The sequence below is a fragment of the Chiloscyllium punctatum genome, chromosome 23 (assembly GCF_047496795.1).
Source record: "Chiloscyllium punctatum isolate Juve2018m chromosome 23, sChiPun1.3, whole genome shotgun sequence".
Lineage (NCBI taxonomy): Eukaryota > Metazoa > Chordata > Chondrichthyes > Orectolobiformes > Hemiscylliidae > Chiloscyllium > Chiloscyllium punctatum.
The window spans coordinates 10,836,165-10,860,198 of record NC_092761.1 but is presented as its reverse complement, the minus strand read 5'-3'; the positions used below and the strand labels follow the sequence as shown (position 1 = coordinate 10,860,198).

The window sequence follows — 24,034 nt, the reverse complement described above, 5'->3', positions numbered from 1 at the left end:
TCTTTGATGTGAACTGGAGGCAACGTGGAAAAATGTATACACAGCAGCTGCGTGAGCGATGGGACTCGCTGCAGTAACATCCCATGCTGATTCAGACAGCAGAAGCCTCCCTGTGACTTCGAGAAGCACAGACACTGTTCCTGAATAATGGGGAGACATTCACTCTTTCCTCGCAGTTCTGCATGTTCTAGCTCTCTCAGGTGGCATTATTTGGACAATGGTTCCCTAAAGCTGATTTCATGTACATGCACGATCTCCCTTTTCTACACCTTTCCAGAATTCCCATACTTCCCACTTCCGCCAGATGCTTACCCCGCTCCACAAACTCTTGTTTGATAGGGAGCTGAAGACCACGTTCAAGCTGCTGTCCACCAACACTGCGTGACAATGGAAAATGAGTTAGTCCAGTTCTCAATGAAGACCGCCCTGTTCCGGGAAAGCAGTTAGCACAGCCTCCTGGGAGAAGCGAGTCAGAATGGAAAGGAGCTGTTAATAAGACTCTGTGCTTCTTTCACTCTGAAACAGCAGAAATAGCCTTAGTTAACCAACAAACTCACCTGATTTCTGGTTACCATGTCTGGCGCCGTTCTGGATCGTTTATCTCGGGTGTGATATTGCCTCAGACAGGTGACATACGTGCGAGAGCTCTCGGGTTCACATTGCGGATGAGCCTTGCAATTTTGCACACTACTCCATTTTTGACTGTGAAGATATGATTTCGATGAGATCGGTTTCAGATAAAGATTCCAAAGCTTGAAAACGTACACAAGCAAGTTCAAGAACTGCTTCTTCTCGGCCATTGCTGCTCTGAGAAATGGATTGTCTAACTTGAAAGAATGCTATCTTGCCAATGTGGATTTTGCTGAGCGCACGTCCGATACGGAGTAACCTGAATTCCTAAGTCTGGTCAACCTTTGCTTTCCTCACGCAGTGATCTGCATGTCCTTGATTAATATGATCCGCCTTTACCAATCGCAAACAACGCTTTCCACTGTACTTAGGTACATGTGACAATCAATCAATCAAAACACAGTCATTTCCTCGTTGCGTGGAGCTAGCAGAGCGAAGGTGGGCTGCATGGCATCAGTCTGCAGTGTGACACATTTTGTGATTCTGATTGCATTTGTAATTAAAACAGCAGAATTGGGGAAGTTACAGAGTGGTTATATTGACACAGCTGGGACACATCTGTGCCACAGTGTATCACACAATAACAGTGAAGATCTTTTGACGTCATCCTCGAAGGTACATGCTACAAAAACCTGAAGACTGCGTGAAATTGCTGTGGTCAGCGATAACAGAACGGCCCAGAGGGATCGTGGTGAGTGCATAATCCAGAAATTAATGAATGAAAAGCATCCTCTGCTCGATGACAATTCCAGCTCTCAGTATATGCACTGCAACTGCAAGAGTTTCACTATAACAGTGCTCCGTTCTTCACATTGCATATTGATGAGCCTTCTGCGTCAGTACACTCAATGGTATCTGAAATCGATGCACCTGCCACATTTATACATTTGAGGAAACCCACGTTTGAAGGTATGGAAGATTTTTTTTGCTGTTCTCTGTCGGTCTGTTATGACCTGATTCGCAAAGTCATTTGCCTGAGCTGGGAATACACTGGCGAAGATGAGAAAAGTCAGTTGTAGCATGTACCATGCACATGACACCTTGCAGTTATTCCCCAGGCTGTGTCACACAGCAGGGTCCTCCGGTGAAATGAACAGCCGTGAATGACATGTGGTTCAGTCTGTTGGAGACAGCATTTCGACACAGACACAGTTCCCTATTATTAGAACAAGCAGCACTGATGATGAATAACCTCAGAGAGAAGAAAGCAATAGAGGTTTACCGTGGACTCGATGGGCTGAACGGCTTCTATCGGCACGTGAATGATGTCACACGTTTCTGCCGTCCCTCTCCCTGTCTCTGTGACAGAGTGGCTGAGGGAGAAATAATGGCTCGTTTTTCATCCTCCCTTCCGCTTTGGACTGCCTGCAGCCCCGCAGCTCCTGGTTGTGAGGATGGTTCTCAGTGAGTGAGGGTTTCATTCGGAGTCACTTCATCTGGGACATTTGGGACTCAGATGTTAACTGATGCCCGATTGCAGCAAAGAAACCGACGCCTCTGAGAAAAAAGCCTTTCTGCTGGATTGTTCTGCGAATATTGATTCTGAACATCAAATGGGCAGCACAAAAATGCACTTATTTGAATTTTACTGAGGGAAGAGAGTTCACAGCCCGTTTCTCTCAATCCCACCAGCTCAGCGCCTTTCTCTCTCTCTCAAATAAATGATATTTGGAGGAAGTTCACAATCAAAGGTTCTCAGTTCCAGCAGCGCTCTTGCACCTGGCTGTGCCCGTGAGATGAAGCTTCAGAGCAAATCCCCACTTACATCCCGTCATAATATCTTCAAGTGGAGGGAAATGGCTGAAGACTCTGCCCATAGAGACAGCTCAGTCCCCGGGGATGGGATAAACAGCACCGTCCCGCATGGGGACATTCTGCAGATTAGACACAGTGTACTTTATCATTCAGATCATACCAGAGTGAGAACGCTCGAGAAGGCCAATCGGTCGCTCGTACCTGTGCCAACTCGGGAGTTGCAAAAGATTAGTGAAAGTGGAAAGTGGATTTATTCACGTTTCAAGTGTTTCCATGAAGCAGGAAGCAGAAGAAGATACACAGTGAAGCGATTGAGATCTGACTACAGAAGCAGCAAATAAGTTGTACAGTGCAGAGGAGAGCTTTGAAGTATTGAATTCTGGTTGATGGGACGATCATGCTTTTTCTCGGCCACGCTGCTACAGAAGAAACTATGTCAGTGTCTCTCAACATTGTGATGTCACAGGCAAATGTCGCCGTTATACTGCAGGGAATTCCTTTTTCCAATGTGATGGCAGTCCATATGTAAAGGTGTCGCTTATATATCGAAACCTTTCACATAAATAATTCCACTGCACCGAAGTGTGTTGTATTGTCTCCTTTCCACTTTACCTGTCATTGTGCTTATACTGAAGTTGATTTTCTCCTTCTGCATGTCTTTTACAGTCTGGGTGATGTGATGCAGTTGTACTGACCCATCTTCTGACAGAATTTTCCACTTCACTTCAGCCCACCCTAACTTCGCTATCTGATACCAGTCCCGTTGTTTAGATGTTAATCGCTCGTCTCAGATGCAGCTTGCCCTCACCCAAAATAACTGGAAAACTCAGTCACACTGTGATCACTGCAATCGAGGGATATCTGCACTCTCCGGTCATTGATAATTCCAAGGATAAAGTTAGGGCAGCAGATGCTGGAGATCAGAGTTGGTGGTGTGATGTTGGAAAAGCACAGCAGATCAGGTAACATCCGAGCAGCAGGAGAATTCAGGTTTCAGGCTTAAGCCCTTCATCAGGAATAAGGCTTGTGAGTCGGGACTGAGAAATAAATGGAAGTGGTGTGGGGTTAAGGGGAAATAGCTGGAAAGCAATAGATGGATGAATAGGAGGGAGAAGATAATAGGTTAGAAATGGCAGTGTTGGAATGGGTTGAGAGGGCGGTGCCGAGTTGAAGGCTTGTGCTTGGGGGAGGGGAAATGAAGTAACTGTTCAAATTCACATTTATCCCGTGTGGTGTTAGAGTCCCAAGGCGGAATGTGTAGTGTTCCTCCTACAGGCGGTGTGTGGTAATGGTTGGCAGTGGAGGACATCCAGGACCTGTATATCTTTGATGGGGTAGGAGGGGGAATTGATGTGTTCAGCCACGGGACGGTGAAGTTGGTGGGTGCGGGTGTCCCAGAGATGTTCTCTGAAATGATCTGCAAGAAGTTTTCCTGTCTCCCTGATATAGAGGAGACCACACTGGGTGCAACGGATTCAGTAGATGACATTGGTAGCTGTACAGGTGAATTTCTAATGGATGTGGAATGATCCCTTCGGGCCTTGGCTGAGGTGAGGGGAGTGATGTGGGTGCTAGTTTCACCCTTCCTTTGGTGGCAGTGAAAGGTGCCAGGAGAGGGTTGTGGGCTGGTGGGGGCATGTGTGGACCTGAAGAGGGGGTCATTGAGGGAATGGTCTTTACGGAATGTTGGAAGGGCTGGGTAGCGAAACATATCTCTGTTGGTGGTGTCTGTTTGGAGGTGGCATCAGCGACAGAATATGATGCGTTTATGCGGAGTTTGATGGGGTGTAAATTGAGCACCAGTTGGTTCTGTCCTTGTTGCGTTGAGAGGGGTGGCTTCAAGGGTGGTGGTGTGTGAAACAGAGGTGATGAACTTGAGTGCGCTGTCAACCACGTGGGAAGGCAATTTGTGATCGTGGAAGAAGGAGACCAACTGGCTCTTTCTGAGGTGTAATTGGTCATCCTGGGAAGAGATGTGCTGGAGGTGGAGGAATTGGGAATAAAGAATGGTCTTCTTACACGAGATAGGGTTGGAGGAGATGTAGTCTAGATACATGTGGGAGTCGGTGGGCTTGTAGTATATGTCTGTAATTAGTCAGTCGCCAGAGTCGGTGATGGAGAGGTCCAGGAAGTTGAGGGAATTTGCCAAGCTGATCCGGATAAATTTGAGGTCGGAGTGGAAGGTGTTGGTAAAGTTGGTTAGCAATTCAACCTGCTCGTTGGAGCACCAAGTGGCACCAAACATTCATCAATGTAGAGGAGGTACAGATGGAGGATGGTGCCTGTGTAACTGCGAAAGATGGACGGTTCCGCGTATCTGACAAACAGACAGGCATAGCTAGGTCCTATGCGGGTGCCCATGGCTACGAGTTTCGCTGGAAGAAGTGGGAGAATTGGAAAGAGAAGTTGTTGATTGTGAGGACATGTTCAGCTAGGTGGATGAGGATGTCAGTGGAAAGGTAATGGTTGGGATGCTGTGAGATTAAGAAATGGAAGGCTTGCAGACTTCTGTCATGGCAGATGGATTTGTACAGGGACTGCATGTCAATGGTGAAGATGACGCGTTGAGGGCCAGGGAAACGAAATTCTTGGAGGAGGTGAAATCCATTGGGGTGTCACGAATGTAAGTGGGCATTTCCTGAAATGGGGAAAGAGGATTGTGTCAACGTAGGAGTAAATGATTCGGATGGGAGAGGCTCAGGATGAGACAATAGGTCGACTGGGGCAGTCAGGTTTGTCAATCTTAGGAACGAGGTAGAATTGGGGAGTGCGCAGTTCACAGACAATGAGGTTGAAGTTTGTGGATGGGAAATGCCCAGAGGTGATGAGATTGTGAATGGTCTGCGAGCTGATGGTTTGTTGAGGGGAGGAGAGGTTGTGATCGGGTTCAGTAGGAGGAGGTGCCTGCGAGTTGGCACCTGGCTTCAGCTTTGTTCCTCTGCCCGACTCATAAGCCTAATTCCTGATGAATGGCTTATGCCTAAATCGTCCATTCTTCTGCTCCTCGGATGTTGCCTGACCTGCTGTGCTTTTCCAGTACAATATTCTCCACTCATTCATTATTACTGCCTCATTTCACACTCCCAGGTCCATGCTGTCTGTTTGATACTAATGAGCACTGTTCTCATGGACTGCAATAAAATCTGCCAATCTGAAACAAAAACAGAAATTGCTGTAAAATCACAGGTATGCTGGCAGCATCTGTGCAGATGAATCACAGTTAACGTTTCACATCCATTGGGTCCGTCTCTCCACAGATGCTGTCAGATGTCCTGAAATATTCCAGCAACATATATTTTTGTTTGATTTTCAACATCAGCAATTTTTTCATTTTTGTTTTCTTATTTTCTGCAAATATGATTTGGCTAAAGATTACGTTCGATGTTCTAAATATGACTGTGATGGAACGGCCAGATTCCACCAGCCGGCTACTTTTATTTGGTTCACGTGACCAATGCCTTTCCACTGGGTCACCGCGCCCTACAGCTGCACTGCATATAAATTGACAAAATTGTGGCATTCTCTCGGATTGGCTATCAGGAGGGAGATTGATTGAAATTATTGAAAACTTTGGATAAACCGATAAAACACGGGATATAAAACGGAAAACTGAAAGGGAAATGGAGAACAGCGAATGATAGTGTTTTTGACAAAACTGAAATATAATTGCTCAAGATTCAGAAAGTGCTTTCATCCAGAAACATACCATAATATGGAATGTAATGTTTGGGGCAACCAATGCAAGCAGATTGCAAAATCTTAGTTTTAAAGTCTTGCTGCAACTGTTTTGGTTTTAATGAACGCATACATGGGATTCAGTGCTGTTATGATCTCCTAAAATGGACAAGGAAATCCTTGCCTTCGAAGATACGTGGGGAATGTTGACTGATTCATCCCAGTAATGGCAGGACTGTCCTCTGGAAGCGTATGGGTTAAATCTTTCAATGTTCCATGGAGTTTCAAATGAGTGGTGAAGGGAATGTTTCCATTCACAAATTAATCATTCAGTAGAATTCAATACAGGGACCCATGAAATGATGAACAAATTGAACAAGAACACGGACATACGACACACAATAGCTACGACCATTACTATGTGAAAACTGTTGATTTCAGATCCACAGGGACCTTTGGGGATGGCATTTACTGTCCAGAACCAGTCTGCACTGGAATGACTGGAGACACACTATGAAGTATTCGAAATTCAGTCGCCTTTAGAAATAGATGGGACTGACTCAGGACACGGGGATTTGGAGATGTTGGCCTTTCAAACCTTTTAGGCATTCCGTGGAAGAATAAAGGAAGTGATAGAAACTTTTCGTCTCCATGGAGACGATGTTCATGAACTGGATAGATAGTAATTTACCTTATTGGAGTTTATAAATCGAAGCGTCATATTTACAAAGCAATGAGTTCATCGTGTAACTGTAAAATCTTTTTGTCACACTCCGTGGGAACATTGTGTGTAATCCTTGTCCTCATTCTCCACCAAAAACATGTAAAGAAGTTAGAAAGGGCACAGACGCTGTTTCCTGGATAGCAAGATATTCGAAAGCCAAGTGACGTTGTTTACTGAGACATAAAAATATCAGAAAGGATACAAAAGGGATGATAGAAAGAATGAAGTAGTTTATTCACGAGATTTGGAAATGCAGGATGCACAAACACGCAAGTTTAATGGAAACAAATGAGATTTTCACGTAACGCGAGGTTTGAATGAGTAAATCGGGGAAAGTCCCTCTTTTGAGTGAATCAATAACTTTAGTTAGAGCTTCAAAACCATTAGTGAATGATTAAGATAAGTTTGGATGAGAGTTTCTTCCACTCAATAGAGTTATTTAAATCGTGAACGACTTTACAGAAATAAAACGTAGAAGCTGATTTCAGAGTGTTTTAAATGATACACGAACAAACGTACAAGGAGAGAATTTACCATTGAGTGAAAGTCAGTATAGTTGCGTAACAATTTCGAATTTGTTGACTTCAGACACAAAGATATTTCATGAACATGTACAACTGAATAAGACTGAGTATAACAAGTTCATGGATTGGTAAGCTGTGGCGTATTATTCAAGGTGAAACTCTGTAAATGGAGCTGATGTCCTAAAATAACTGCAGACAGAAATTATATCCTAATGAGCAGGAATTGAATCATCACTTGGAGAGGCAACACCCACTTTAAAGATTTGACCACATTCACATGATGTTATGTATATTTCGTACATTCTTAACTCCACCCAAGAAATCCACCAAGAAGACTCTGTCCTTTTGTATTGTTAACCCCCGGTACTGCTCTGCAGCACGCCATTGAAGATAAAATATGCTCAGACCAAAATTCAATTCAATACAATATTCAAACGGTCCGATGTGATTTCTTTTTTTTATTACTGCAACAACCTTTGTGACTTTGCAACAAACTGTGTAACATGAAACCAGTTCAACATCTATTTTCCCGGAATTTAATGCAGTACACATGGGAAACGTTATCCATCTGCTGAAAAATCACCTTCGGCTCTCTCTCCACATATGTCTCTTCACGTTTTAGATACTTGCAGTAAGTTTGTTGATCAAGGAGTCATTATCCAGAAAAGGTTGTTTCTCAATCCACAAACACGGGTATTTTCCCATAAACTTGGCTTTGCTCAATATCATCTTCTGTCCGTATCCCTCAACCCGACGATAAATTGAAGTTGCTCCATGTGAGGATCAAAATTAAAACTTCGGCACAGCACACCCCACTATACTGAAACAGAGATACCGTGCACCTTCAGCACAGGAGCAACAGAGGTAATGCTTACCTCCACATTCCTGGTTTTACCTTAACGTTTGGGAAACCGAGTTTCTCTGATTCCATGGCTAGTAACGGGGATTATATGATCTTCTTCACCAGTGGTTCTGTCCCCGAGTGAAGAAAGTGGTGAGGTACTCATTGTAAAGATGGATAGATTGATGAAATGTACAATTTCATCTTTCGCCTTCACTAACCCATGAGCTTTTTATATGTTTTGCATCTGTAGAAATCTTAAAATCTTCATCTTGAACAGACTCAATGACAGATCTCCTTTGTGTCTCTGGCATCAAATTTCACAATATAAACCCCCTCTGAATTCTTCCACCGCAGTCCGCTGTTTGGGAAGTGTTCCTGTTGTGGGATATGCACTTCCCCGTGTGTCACCTGCTGCTCCCAGCATGCGCTCTGGCACTGCACTCATTTTCCTTCTGACACTTGCTCACTGTGTTGCTGAGATCATACAGTGACTTGGTGTCGCACAGTGCAGGAAAATGATACAGATCAAGGTTTTTGCATTGTTGCCTTCAATTGTCAGTTTAGCCTTATTTTGGATTTTGAAATTGTCTGTTCTGTACACAAGTGCGTGTCAAAAACATCTGAGCAGAAGTTAGGTGTTCCAAATAATAACATTGAGCACTATGCACTCTCCTCCAGTCTGGAAAACAATTCCTCACAGGCAATTTAGTAGACAATAGACAGCAGGTGCAGGAGTAGGCCATTCTGCCCTTCGAGGCAGCACCACCATTCATTATGATCATGGCTGAACATCCTCAATCTGTATCCTGTTCCTGCCTTATCCCCATAACCCTTGATTCCACTATCCTTAAGAGCTCTCTCCAATTCTTTATTGAAAGAAAACCTCCTGCTGTCTCGGGTTCTTCATTCCGTTGACTTCAAATCTTCACAGAATTCAACAGACCTTGTTATATATTCATTTCCTCATATTTGTTCAGATCACTGTGTGCATAGCGTGACAATGGGAGTGCACTTGCCCCACAACCCAGGGGCCAGACCATCGTCTTTGAACCGTACTGTGTTATTTATCATTTCACCAACACCAGCGAGAAATATCTGCTGCTCTGCCTAATTTACGCAATTCAATTGTTCATAAGGTCATAGCTTTCGCCACTGCTATGACGAGGTGTCCGAGAGGTTAAGGCGATGGACTGCTGATCCATTGTGCTCTGCACGCGTGGATTCGAATCCCACTCTCGTCGCTGCCATCAACGGCTTTCAGTTGTGTTGCTTTCAGTTGATCACAGCTGTCCAACTGAAACTCCGATGTTCAGTTTACATGCATTGACGCTATGACAAAATCTCAAAGAATAGTTTGAGCCTATTGACTAAACTGCATTGTAATGTTGGTTGCATTGGGATAATGAATAAAAACTCGGTTTTCTTTTTCAAGTGAAGTTGCTGTGAACGTTTTTTTCGTATGAAAGACATCCAGGAAAATCAAATACCGCGAGCTGCGAAGTGCATGTTTATGCAAAGGGAATCCTCATGAATGTTTTGTCAGATGAAATCTGGAGGAGGTTGAGTAGAAGTAATTCATCCTGGTGAGAAGACCACAGTGAGACAGCACAAAATAATGGAGATATTTCAAAGGGGCAGGGCGTGGGTGTAGGGGCACTGAGAACTGGCTGTAAATGCGCAGTGGAGAATTGCCGATGTGGTTCCGTGCATGGGCACAGAGAGACTTGCACATTGGTCTCGCCCTCGCCCCTTACTCTCGCCGTTGATGAATGCTGGACATAAGGCACAGATAAACACAAGATGTGGGAAGCAAACTCCCTCTCGTTGAGCACACACTGGATGCATCACATTGAACTATGAACAACTGGAGAAATCAGCATGTTACCTTTCGGGAGTGAAACTAAACTGTGGATCAATAACCGCAGATTCATGCAACATAAACATGAAAAATGATTTAAAATGTAGGGTGTAGGTTTGATCGCTGAGGTGTACGTTTGATATCCAGACGTTCCATTACTTGGCAAGGTAACATCATCAGCAGTAGTGACCTCCAAGTGAAGTGAAGCTGTTGTCCCCTGCTTTCTATTTTTATCTTTCTCCTCGGTGGGGTTCCTGGGGTTTGTGGTGATGTCATTTCCTGTTCATTTTCTGAGGGCTTGATAGATGGCATCTAGATCTATGTGTTTGTTTATGGCATTGTGGTTGGAGTTTTAGGCCTCTAGGAATTCTCTGGCGTGTCTTTGCTTAGCCTGTCCCAGGATAGATGTGTTGTCCCAGTCGAAATGGTGGTATTTTTAATCCATGTGTAGGGCTACGAGAGAGAGAAGGTCGTGTCTTTTTATGGCTAGCTGGTGTTCGTATATCCTGGTGGCTAACTTTCTTCCTGTTGTCTTACGTCGTGTTTGTGGCAGTCCGTGCATGGAATTTTGTGTATGACATTGGTTTTACCCATGGGTTGTACTGGGTCTTTTAGGTTTGTTAGTTTTTGTTTGAGAGTGTTGGTGGGTTTGAGTGCTACTGGGATTCCGAGGGGTCTTAGTAGTCTGGCTGTCATTTCTGAAACTTCTTTGATGTATGGTAAGGTGGTTAAGGTTTCTGGCTGTGTTTGGTCTGCTTGTCGTGGTTTGTTCTTGAGGAATCTGTGGACTGTTTTTTTGAGTATCTGTTCTTCTCGAATACGTTGTATAGGTGGTTCTCCTCTGTTTTCCGAAGTTCGTCTGTGCTGCAGTGTGTGGTGGCTCGTTGGAATAGTGTTCTGATATAGCTTTGTTTGTGTGTGTTGGGATGGTTGCTGGTGTAGTTAAGTATTTTTTCAGTGTTTGTCGGTTTTCTGTATACGCAGGTTTGTAGTTCTCCGTTGTCCTTTCTTTCTACTGTGACGTTCAGGAATGCGAGTTTGTTGTCGGTTTCTTCCTCCTTGGTGAACCTTATGCCTGTGAGGGTGTTGTTGATGATGTTAAATGTCTTTACTATCTTGTTTCGTTTTGTGATGACAAAGGTGTCATCCACGTAGCGGACCCACATTTTTGGTTTGATTGTTGGTCGGGCTGTTTGTTCGAGTCTTTGCGTTACCGCTTCTGCTATGAGGCCTGATAGTGGAGATACCATGGGTGTACCGTTGGTTTGTTTGTAGACGATGTTGTTGAACGTGAAGTGGGTGGTGAGGCACAAGTCCACTAGCTTCATGATGTTTTCCTTGGTAATGTGATTGATGGTGGTTGGTGTGTGTTTGATGGTCTCTTCTAAAAGTGTGGTTAGTGTTTCCTTTGCAAGGTCGATGTTGGTGAAGGTGAACAGTGCTGTAATGTCGAATGAGATCATTGCTTCCTCTTCCTCCACCTTGGTTTTTTTAGGCTTTCCTGGGTGGAGTGGATGGAGTGCTGTGACTCTTCTATGAGGTATTTCAGACTTGCGTGTAGTTCTTTGGCCAGTCTGTAAGTTGGTGCTCCGGGTAATGAGACTATGGGTCTGAGCGGGGCTCCTGGTTTATGGATTTTTGGTAGTCCGATTCGACTTATGCAACACATTGATCCTGGGACAATCTAAGCAAAGACATGCCAGAGAATTCCGAAAGGCATGGCACTCCAACCACAATGCCATAAACAAACACATAGATCTAAATGCCATCTATCAACCCCGCAGAAACGAACAGGAAATGACATCACCACAAACCCAAGGAACCCCATCCAGGAGAAAGATATAAATAGAAAGCAAGACACAACAGCTTCACTTGGAGGTCGCCACTGATGATGTTACCTAGCCAGGTAATGAAACGTCTGGATATCAAACCGACAGCTCAGCGAGCATACTGACACCATAAACCTCAAACTGAGCGACAAACCTTCACAAACCTTGCGATTTAAAGTGTCTTTATGCGCATATCATTCATAGACTTTTCGTTATAAGACCCGTCTGGTTGAAAGAAGAAGACATCACATTTCAAGATGGATGACAACGTTACCAATTTTGTTTAGAAACTGGGATCTATTTGATCATTTTACACAGTGAACAAGTTCATTTTAAATAATGCAAACCACATTCTCTCATCTGGAATAAAAGTGTGATTTCAATATAAACATTGTCCTTGTTAAGTCGCAGTTACTCTACATGAAAAATAGGATGTAATGTTTATTAAGCATACATCAATTAGCACCATTATTTTACTTCGGATTTACTGCAGTATGCACATGCTAAATAAGGTTTAAGAAAGAATGACTTTTGTAAATAATGATTCGGTGGTGACTAAAAATAATATTAGGTTCTCATGATGCGGGTATTCCACCAATGGCTCCAGTGGTATAAATGTTCAGTGGGCAGTATTTCTATGATGGTATAGATATATTTGAGGTGCCAGGGATGGGAGCTCCCACTTTATCTGGAGCAGCGTCTTTTGACGAGGACCAGGGAGCATTGTGACATCAGGCTGGGAGTTCCAACCACACATGGAGCAGCTTCTATTGACATGGAGCAGTAGGGAGCATTGGGACATCCGAATGCAAGATCTAACCTCATTTGGAGCAGCTTCAGTTGGCATGGAGCAGGAAGCTTTGCAAGATCCATCTGGGAGCTCCACTCTCACCTGGATCAGCTTTTAATGACATGTAACAGCAGGGAGCATTGCGACATCAGAGTGATAGATCCAACCTCAACTGGACTGCTTCTATTGACAGGGAGGAGGGAACATTGGGATATCAGACTGGGAGCTCCAACCTCACAAGGACCAGCGTGTAATGACATGTAGCCGCTGGGCGCATTGGGACATCAGAGTGGTAGGTCTAACCTGAACTACACTACTTCTACTGACATGGAGCAGGGAGCATTGGGACATCAGACTGGGAGCTCCAACTTCAAGTCGAGCCGCTTCTATTGACATGGAGCAGCAAGGAGCATTGGAACGTCAGGTTGGGAGCTCCAACATCACCTGGAACAGCTTGTATTTACATGGAAGAGGAGGGAGGATTGGGACATTAGGCTTCGGGAAAAGATATTCAACTGTTTTAATCTAAAGTAAAATATGTTTCAACACCTCAGATGTTAATTGATTTATGAGGAATCTTTCCCGGAAAAATAATTAATTATTTAGATTGTAAAGTCAACTCCTGCAAATATTCAACTCAGGAAAACGCATTGGTACAGAGAGAAAAAGGAGTGATGTTTCATGTCTTTGTCTTTTCTTTTCTGGAAGACTCTGGACTGGATGACATCACCGGAAGGACGTTTTCACTCATTTCCTGCAAGTACGGACAGGTCATTAACGTAATCTTAAACTGGACATTAATGGGAATATGCGATGTTATGATTAGGCTGGAGTTTACCTCAAATTATGGTGAAAACGTAGCAAAGTCAGTTGCAATTCCCTTGATCAGCAGTGAACTCATTGATTGGCTGATCAGATTGTGAATGGTCGTTTTTTTGAGGACAATTTGAAGTAAATCAATGATGGTGATTATCTTGGTTCTTTGTTCACCTTGTGACTGTTACTGCTGTTGCTCATGTCCTTGTTAACACCACAGCTCTGCAGGGTGTAAAATCTCAGCTATGCATTCGGCCAGTGGTACAACCATTCGTATAGCTGGCTACGGATCAGGCGGTTGTAAGTTCAACTTTTACTTTGCGCAAGCGCATTGTGGAGATTCATCACACATCCGACCTAATCATTTTTGTTCTGCTGAGGTGGGTAATATTTGAAATTTTCATCTCCACGAACGAAAATTCTTTCACTGTCTTCGACCAGTTAAACATTACCAAAAGCTATCAGAGTAAAAATCACACAGCACCAGATGGTATTGAACAGACGTATTTGGAAGCACCAGTGTTCCGTGCACTGCTTCTTCAACAGGTGTTTGACAACTGTTGGAATCTAAAATGGCTTTGTGTGATTATTAAATGTATTCATCCCAGTCCAACACCAACAACTCCATGTCATGCATACCGTCGACACCACGAACGGTCGGTTAAAGTCCAGATGATCTTCCAAAAGATCGCGCATATTGACACAAACACCAAGTTTCTGCAGTAAAACACCCACCTGATGAAGGAGCGGCTCTCCGAAAGCTAGTGCTTCCAAATAAACCTGCTGGACTCTGCCCTGATATTGTGAAATTTTTAACTTTGTCTACCCAACTCAAACACTGGCACTTCCATATCATAGACACCATCAGTCATGTCCCACGTTGTAAGAGAAGGCAATCCTGGAATAGCCCAATACATTGCTCATGGGTACGTTTCGTTTTCAGAAACCAACGCACTCAATCGCTGCAGTTCCGGTGGATGAAAAGACAGAAAAGAAATAGCTGAGACTCAGTTTTGACAATATTTTGAAACTCTTTGGGAAGTGGAATCAGAGGAGAATGAAGGATTAACTGTCCGACTGTGCAGAGAGAGGGAAGACACTTTTCCCTTATTTGAAGAGCTCGGGTATTGACTGATCTAACAAGAAGTCCTGATTTTCTGAACAGTAATGAAACCCAGGCCACTCAGTTAAAGCGCTGAATACGAACCACTAGACCACCAGGGATGAGGGCAGAAGCAGTTGCACCGTTTCATCATAACACAGTTTTTGGAATTACGTCACTGCAGATATGTTTACCCTCAAAAATGATTGAATTATGGAGTGTTTACAGCACAGAATTGGGTCCCTTCATCTCGTTTCCCAGCACTTGGTCTGTAACCTTGTAAGCCCTGACGTTTCACCCGAATGCTAATTTCTCTGGAAAGTTTTAATCTCGTAAAACACAATAAATGGGATTAAAGTTTGAGATGGGAACTGAACCCCATTATTACCCATAGACTGAAGCACGCAGACACATTTCCCCAAGTGTGACACAGGCCTCGGGAGAAAACAAGCAGAAAGTAAGATTTCACCGACTTGTCTGATGTTGTCCCATTTCAGAGTTCAACACCAATGTCTGGTTACAGCAAAGAAAGGAAGCATTCAGCCTCTCCCGTCCCAGTGTTCCTTGCCCATTGTTTCCCCATAACTCTGTAGTTTATACTGCCTCACCTCGTTCTTTCTGCCAAACTTGATCACTGCTCACGCCCGCTATTTCCTGTCCTGACGAACGGTTTGCTTCAAGTTCTTGGAATGAAAAACAGGAATGGCCTATTTCAAGCACTTTTCTAGTTCACAAGGCCAATGTTATCACCACTGAGCAAGCACAGTGCCAGCTCAGAGAGAAGGTTTCATCCTTTAGAAACTGAAATGCAAAGATGATTGGATATCCTCAGTATTGTAAACCAACCAACAAGACCGGAATAGGGCCGAGGGAACCCTGCACAGGAGGATGGGAGAATAGAATGGCGAATCTCATGGTGTCCAGGGTGATGTTAACAGAAATATTCCCTGTTAGTATAGTGATGAGGATTCAGTGATTTCACTCTCATGGCTTGTTAAAGGTTAACGTTTACAGTTATCAACATGAAATACTGCCTGATATTTCGAAGCAGAATGATGTGCAGCAGACAGAAACGTTTCCCTGCATGACCTAATAAGAGAGCTCAGAAGAGCCAGGAGGAGACATGAGAGCCAGGAGGAGACATTAGAAGTTGTTGGTGGATAGGATCAGGGTTAACCCTAAGGCTTTCCATAGGTATGTCAGGAATAAAAGAATGACGAGAGTTAAAGTAGGGCCAATCAATAATAATAGTGGGAAGTTGTGTGTGGAGTCAGAGGAGACATGGGAAACACTAAATAAATATTTTTCGACAGTGTTCATTATATAAAATGAAAATGTTGGCGAGGAAGATACAGAGATACTTACATCTCGACTCGAAGAGATTGAGGTTCACAAGGAAGAGATATTAAAAATACTGTAAAGTGTGAAAATAGACAAGTCCTCTGGGCCAGATGGGATCTATCCTAGAATCCTCTGGGAAGCAAATGAAAAGATTGCCGAGCCTGTGCCATTGATCTAGAAATCATCATATTCTACAGGAATAGTGCCTGAGGACTGGAGGATTGCAAATGTGGTTCCCTTGTTAAAGAAGGGTAGGAGAGACAACCCTGGTAATTACAGACCAGTGAGTCTCACTTCAGTCGTTGGTAAAGCATTGGAAAAGATTATAAGAGATAGGATTTATAATCATCTAGAAAAGAATAATCTGGTCAGGGACAGTCAGCACGGTTTTGTAACGGATAGGTTGTGCCTAACGAATCTTATGAGTTTTTTGACAAAGTGACCAAACAGGTGGATGAGAGTAAGCAGGTTGATGTTCTGTATATGGATTTCAACAAGGTGTTCGATAAGGTTCCCACAGTAGGCTATTATACAAAATGCGGAGGAATGGGATTGTGGGAGATATAGCAGTTTGAATCAGTAATTGGCTCTCTCAAAGAAAACAGAGTGTTGTAGTTGATGCAACATGTTCATCTTGGTGTCCAGTTATTAGCGGCGTTCCACAAGGTTCGATGTTGGGTCCACTGCTATTCGTCATTTTTATAAATAACCTGGCTTACAAGAGTGTGTTAGTAAATTTGCGGACAACATATGGTCGGTGGAGTTGTGGATAGTGACGAAGGATGTAGTAGGTTGCAGAGAGACATAGATAGGATGCAGAGCTGGGCTGAGAGGTGGGAAATTGAGTTTAATGTGGACAAGTGTGAGGTGATACACTTTGGACAGAGTAATCGGAATGTAAAGTACTGGGCGAATGGTAAGATTCTTGGGAGTGCAGATGAGCAGATAGATCTCGGTGTCCATGTACACAGATCCCTGAAAGTTGCCACCCAGATTGACAGAGTTGTCAAGAAGAAAACAGTGTTTTGGCCTTTATTAATAGAGGAATTGAGTTCTGGAATCAGAAGGTTATGCTGCAGCTGTACAAAGATCTGGTACGGCCACATTTGAAGTATTATCAACAGCTCTGGTCACCGCATTATAAGAAGAATGTTGACGCTTTAGAAAGGGTGCAGAGGGGAATTTCTAGCATGTTGCCTGGTACGGAACGAATGCATTACGAGGAAAGTCTGAGGGCCTTGAGGCTGTCCTCGTTGGAGAGAAGACTGAGAGGTGACTTAATAGAGACATACAAGATAATCAGAGGTTTAGATAGGGTGGATAGGGAGAGTCTTTTTCCAAGTATGGGGATGGCAAACACGAGGGTCACAACTTTAAAGTGAGGGGAGAAAGGTATAAGACAGGTGTCAGAGGTAGTTTCTTTACTCAGAGAGTAGTTAGGGCATGGAATGCTTTGCCTGTAACAGTGGTAGATTCGCCAAGATTAAATGCATTTAAGTCGTCATTGGAGAGGCATATGGACGTATATGGAATAGTTTAGATGGGATGGGCTTCAGATTAGTATGACAGGGCGGCGCAACATCGAGGGCCGAAGGGTCTGTACTGCGCTGTTGTGTTCTATGTTCTATATGCTACAATTCCACATCAGCAATTTCATCGGCAATTGCCTGACGTTCAATCACGTAAAAACAATGACTGCAGATGCTGAAAAACAAATACTGGATTAGTGGTGCTGGAAGAGCACAGCAGTTCAGGCAGCATCCAACGAGCAGCGAAATCGACGTTTCGGGCAAAAGCCCTTCATCAGCAATAAAGGCAATGAGCCTGAAGCATGGAGAGATAAGCTAGAGGAGAGTGGGGGTGGGGAGAGAGTAGCATAGAGTACAATGGGAGAGTGGGGGAGGAGACGTAGGTGATAGGTCAACGAGGAGAGGGTGGAGTGGATAGGTGGAAAAGAAGATAGGCAGGTCGGACAAGTCAAGGAGACAGTAACTGAGCTGGAAGTTTGAAACTAGGATGAGGTGGGGGAAGGGGAAATGAGGAAACTGGTGAAGTCCACATTGATGCCCTGGGGTTGAAGTGTTTCGAGGTGGAAGATGAGGCGTTCTTCCTCCAGGCGTCTGGTGGTGTGGGAGCGGCGGTGAAGGAGGCCCAGGACCTCCATGTCCTCGGCAGAGTGGGAGGGGGAGTTGTAATGTTGGGCCACGGGGCGGTTTGGTTGATTGGTGCGGGTGTCTCGGAGATGTTCCCTAAAGCGCTCTGCTGGGAGGCGCCCGTTCAATCAGTTTAAAACAAGAACGGAGGGGGCGTCAGGAAAACGGAAGGGGAATAGTGGTTTGTGAGAGTCAACGACATGCCTCGTGGAGCCAGGTTCAATGTAGACACTGAATATCGGTTTTCCTGTTTACCTTGGTATACTGATCACTACAGATCAATGACCCAATATTGTCTGCCCTTTGTGTGTTGTTCTTTGTACATATCACCTCGGTTCAGTGCTCCGGGGGACCACACTTTTTAACATTTGGCACATTTTACTCAGGTCGGTTTTGCAGCTTCATATTAAGGCCAGCAATTTTAGGAACAGATAGACACCTTCAGACCATCAAGTCTACTCCGCTATTGAATGGTTTCATATCTGATCTGATAACCTTGAACTGCACTTTCTTGTCTTTCGCCATAATGTTTGATGTCTTCGCTGTTTGAATATCTACTGATCTCAGCCTCATGACACCTAATGACACTTTCTGAACAGCCTTCTGCTACAAGAAAGTCCACTGATCCAGAACTGTCTGAGAGAATAAATGCTTCTGCATCTCTATTTTAATTGTGGGATCCGCATTCTTATACGAAGTTTAAAATCGCACGACACCAGGTCATAGTCCAACAGGTTTAAAGGAAGCAATAAGATTTGGAGAGCTGCTCCTTCATCAGGTGGCTGTGGAGTACACAGTGGTAAGGTACAGAATTTATAGCGAAAGGTTACAGTGTAATGTCACTGAAATTATACATTGGAAAAATACCTTGATTGCTTGTTAAGTCTTCCATCTGTTGAAATGACTATATTAGGTTCATTTCTTTCTTATGTAAATCGAAAGACTTTCTTTTAACAGTTACATTCTCAGGTGGACTTTACTAATTAGTGTCAGCACAGATAACATGTTGACAGTGTTAGTCCCTGTGTGCCGCGCCCATGCCATAATGTTTAGACTGACACTCATCTGAAAAAAAAACAACACGCTGCAGGCAACGATGCCTTAAAACATGGTACATCGGTAAAGCTGAGCAAAGACTACAACAACGGAATGGGCGCTGCACATCAATCAACAGACAGGTATGCCCCTTCCCTGTTGGAGAGCACTTCAGTGATCCAGGACATTCGACCTCGGATCTTCGGGTGACAATCCTCCAAGGCGGTCTTCGGAACAGGCAGCAGCTAAAAGTGCCCCCACAGAGACTGATAGCGCGAACACGCACACACACACACACACACACACATATACGTCTGTGGGGTGAATTTGTACTTGCAGATTTACATTGTACTTTGCACAATAACTGCATGAATCCATGTAAGTCTCTGGTAACTCATTTTTATAAATTAGAATCAGTCTAAACATTATGGAACAGACAGCAGCAGAGTGGGGCAGACACCAGTTGTTAAACTTCACCTGAGAATGAAACTTTAAAATAAAAAAAAATTGCACTTTACATATGAAAGAAGTGAAGCTCACATTGTCATTCTAACAGATCAGAGACTTAGCAAACAATCAAGTTATTTTTCAATGTACAATTTCAGTTACGACACTATCCGGGTGAATCTCTCCTGCAACTTTCTCAGTGCGATCTCATCCCTGGACAATTCTAGCACTGAGCTGAATGAACATATTTCTATTCTGTAACAGCATCGGGGGTGGCTCTGCAGCATTTATTGCCTTCCGGTTTGGAGTCACGTGGGCGCCAGACCAGATAAGGACGGTAGTTTCCTTCCCTCAACGACGTCAGTGAAACACATGGGTTTTTCAGACAACGTATTCTTAATTCTAGGCATTTATTGCATTCACATACTATCATCGTCGTGGTGTGGTGAGAATCCAACCCTTCTCCCCAGAATATTACCTGGCTTTGATGTGTTAACAATCCAGCAATAATACCACTAGGCTATCGCAGAAAGCCCTCATGGGGGATCTTTTCCAATAGAGTCTCTTTTCCCCAATGATTCCTTATGCCCTTTTATTGAGCCTCACACTCCAATAATCTCTGGTCCATGTCAGTAAAAGCTACTAAAAGAGAATTGATCTCACAGCCAAGGTATCCAAACGGATCGAATGATTTGAAGGTGCCAATGAAGAGATTGGGGCAACAGTGAGTGCAACGGCACAGACTGGATGGTATCAACGTGCAAGTGTATGTTAGATTGTGTCATGCCTCAGTCAAATGGGACGCGAGATGGAAAAGAGAGTTAGGGAGAGTGCGAGGGAGAGACATCTTCGAGAACTTTTGGGTTTAAATCCTGATACATGAGACGCAGAAATATCAGAGAATAAAATTCGATGGAAAACAGATCATCACCTCGGAGGATATTATCTTGTAAAAACGATTAATTTCTGACCGTGTTACACCAAAAGTAAAACTTTGAGAGAGCTGACCGCCATGATGTGGATTCGAACTGAGGTCGCTGCAATCACAACGCAGAATACGATCTATTAAACGGTTATAGCATTCGGCAGACCACACTCGTAAACTGCAACCAGTATGGTAACAGAGGAAATGTCAGGAAGAATGTACAATATCAGGATTTAGCGACAGGCATGTGGGAACGCAGAATGAACCGAATCTTTAACTTTAGGGTCCCCAGAGACTGTGGAAATTCCATGAATGAGAGTACAGGAGAATGGGATTAATGAAACTCTCCAAACTCTTGGCAGAGTGCAGAATATTGTCGAAACGTATGCTTCAATAGCATTATATTTGAACATCGGCTACTTCATGACTTTGCCCACACAAGGCTGGACCGATTGCTGCATGCAATCACACATAATCCTAGTTCCAGACCCGGAATCAGAGAAACTCTGTGAAGCATGGACCAAGATCCAATTGGAAACTGGGATGGATTGACGGGAGAGAGGCGCATGTATTTCCCAGGTTGGGACAGCTCCTGGTCAAAAGCGGGGCGGAAGGGAATACTTGCCCCCATTTATAATATTATGACCATAAACAGTACATGTTGCTGAGACAGCCGAGTGGCGCATCTAAGGCGTGTGGAGACTTTAACTTTGGGGTGGCAAGGTTTGAAATTTCATTTTCCTGTTTGGATCATTGGTTTTGACATTGGCATCTGCTTTTGTTCGCATCAGCTCAGAATCAGCTTCTTGTTCCCAATAAATTCTGCAACCTGGAGAAGGTGGTGTTGTATTTATATAATAAACTAGGCATCCTTGGGCACTCACACACGGAACTGGTAATGTTAAAGTTCGAGGAATAATACCTGGAATGGAAGCCTGACCTCAGGAACAGAGAACATGCCTTTAATTTCCTGCAATCTCATTCATGCAGGTCGCTTATATAGGGGATGCTACCATCTTTACCCAATCCTGCCTACTTGTGCCTCCAGGACCTGAACAAAGTAGGTGACCCTTAATCCCAAAATGAAAACCGCGCGGGAAAGCAGGCCATTCAGCTCTTGCAGTTGACACTATCCCTCTGAAGCACATCCTATCAGACCCACACTCCATACCTATTCCATTCCCCTTCATTTCCCTTTGGCTGATCCCAGTAACCTTCACATCTACAGACTGTGGGAGGAAACTCACACAAACAAAGAGAGAATGTGCAAACTGCACACAGTCACACGAGACTGGGATCGAATCCATGTCTCTCGAGCAGCGAGGCAGCAGCGAATCAGGATGAACAACAAATGCTGTCCTGACCAGCGACATCCACACCCTGTGGGTGTATAAGAATGAATAAAAACACATTCACAACATGGACAACGGGACTTACGTCTGCGTGGACATGATTTCAACCAATCGTTTATCCTGGGTAGATACAAGGACACCGATATCACAGAGAAACCAGCGCAATGCGGGATTCAATTACCTGGTGAAGTGGAAACTCATCTACTCAGTCAAACTGGGGACAGAATATTCAACAGTCCCGTGGATGGGAAGGGCTCAATGAGCAGAGGAACCTTCAGATTTACCAGCAAGATCACATATCCCAGAAGGAGATCAATTAAACTGTCAACGCTGCTGTTCATCCCAACCAGCTGCCGGTTTCATAGCGTCAAAGTCATAGACTCACACAGCATGAAAACAGGCCTTTCACTCCTACCAGCTCATTCTGAACATAATGCCAAACTAAACGAGTCGCATCTGATGGCTCTTCTAAATGCTGAGGGTTAATAATGCCCTTATGATATTATTACTGTATTGTTAATATGAATGTCCAGATATAACTCTGTGGACACGGGTTCAAACGCTGGCATGGCAGATGCTGGAATTTTATTTAAACAAATACCTAGAGTCTAATGATGATGCTGAATCAGGAGATCTGATTCACTAATTCCTGATAGGGAAGGAAACTGCCATACCTATCTGGTCTGGCTGGTATGTGACTCCAAATCCATAATATCGTGGTTGATTCTGAACTTCCCTCTGTGCAATAAATTATGTACTAGACATGAATGAATAGCTTTTGTTAATCCCACTGATACTTTCCAATTCATTTATCGATCCAAATATCCTGTAAATATTGTAAATGTACTTTCATTCATCACTGCCTCAGGAAGTGAATTGCACACATAAACCATCCTCTGTTAAAAAAGCCTCTCATGTCTTATTTTAAATCCCTCTTTTCACTTTAAACATTTGCCCTCTCGTCTTGAAGTCCCCGCTCCTTGGAGAAAAGACAGTTACAGTTAACTCCAGCCGAACTCTCAAACATTTATAAATATCTATCAGGTCGCCTTTCAAACTCCAGTGCTCGAGTGAAAATATTTTCAGCCTATCCAGCCTTTCGTTATAACTCAAACCTTCCCCACTAGCCATACGCTGGTATACCTGTTCTAAACCTACTCCAGCTGAATAATTTCCTTGCTATTACTGGGCGACAAGAACTGGACACAGTTTTCCAGAAGAGGCCTCACCCAATGTCCTATTCAACATCAACATAACGTACCAACTCCTACGCTCAAAGGACTGAGCAACGAAGGCAAAATGGCATATTTTTTAACCATTCTGTCTATATATGAAGCAAATTAAAATGAATTACGTACTTGCATTCCTGGCCTCCATGTTCCACAACACGATGCAATGCCCGATCATTAATTGTATAAGCCCTACTAATAGTTGATGTAGCAAAATGCCATACCTTCCATTTATCCAGATTGAACTTCACGTGATATTTTTCAGCCCAAAGACGCAATGGATTAAGATCCTTCTGGAACCTTAGATCACCTTCTTTACAGTCTCCAATCCTGCTCCCCTTTGCAAGCTTATGAACCATGGTTTCTATGAGTTCAATTGTTTTCTCATACAAGTCAACGATTTTTACTTATTTGCCATCATTTAGCTGTTTGCAAATCAGGTTACAATTTGTCATGTAGTTAACCATGAGGAAGAAAGTCAAAGACTGCAGGGAGATTGGAAACAATTGGCAAGAAAATGTGCTGAAAGGAATTCAATCCAGTGAAGTGGGTGATAATGAATTTGAGGACGCACAATGAGAAAAGTGTGAATACTGAGTGATTTAAAGTAATAAAAGAGAAATTGGAGTCGACATTCACGAATGTTTGAATGTGATTGGACAAGGGATTAAGTGGTCTCGAGGGGTTAGAGATATTTTCTGTTCTTGACCGCAGGTGGGAATATAAGAGCAGGGAAATGATGCTGGAACTTTAGCAACAGCCTATTCAAGATCAATAGACAGGGGAATCAAATGGACGGAAGTGCGTACTGCAGATGCTGGAAATCAGAATCAATATTAGAGTGGTGCTGAAGAAGCACAGCAGGTCAGGCAGCATCCGAGTTGCAGAAAAAAATAACGTTTCGGGCAAACGCTCTTCATCAGGAATAAAGCTAGGAGCCTCGAGGGTGGAGTGATAAACGGGAGGACTGGGTCTGGGAAGAATTTAGCTGAGAGTGCAAGAGGT

General features: G+C 43.7%; 1 non-coding gene across 1 annotated transcript; it reads left to right on the top strand.

The window, feature by feature from the left end:
• The first annotated feature begins 9,311 nt into the window (after positions 1-9,311).
• Positions 9,312-9,393, top strand: trnas-gcu (transfer RNA serine (anticodon GCU)). The gene has a single exon. It is a non-coding gene; the product is annotated as a tRNA-Ser (tRNA).
• Positions 9,394-24,034: the final 14,641 nt, after the last annotated feature.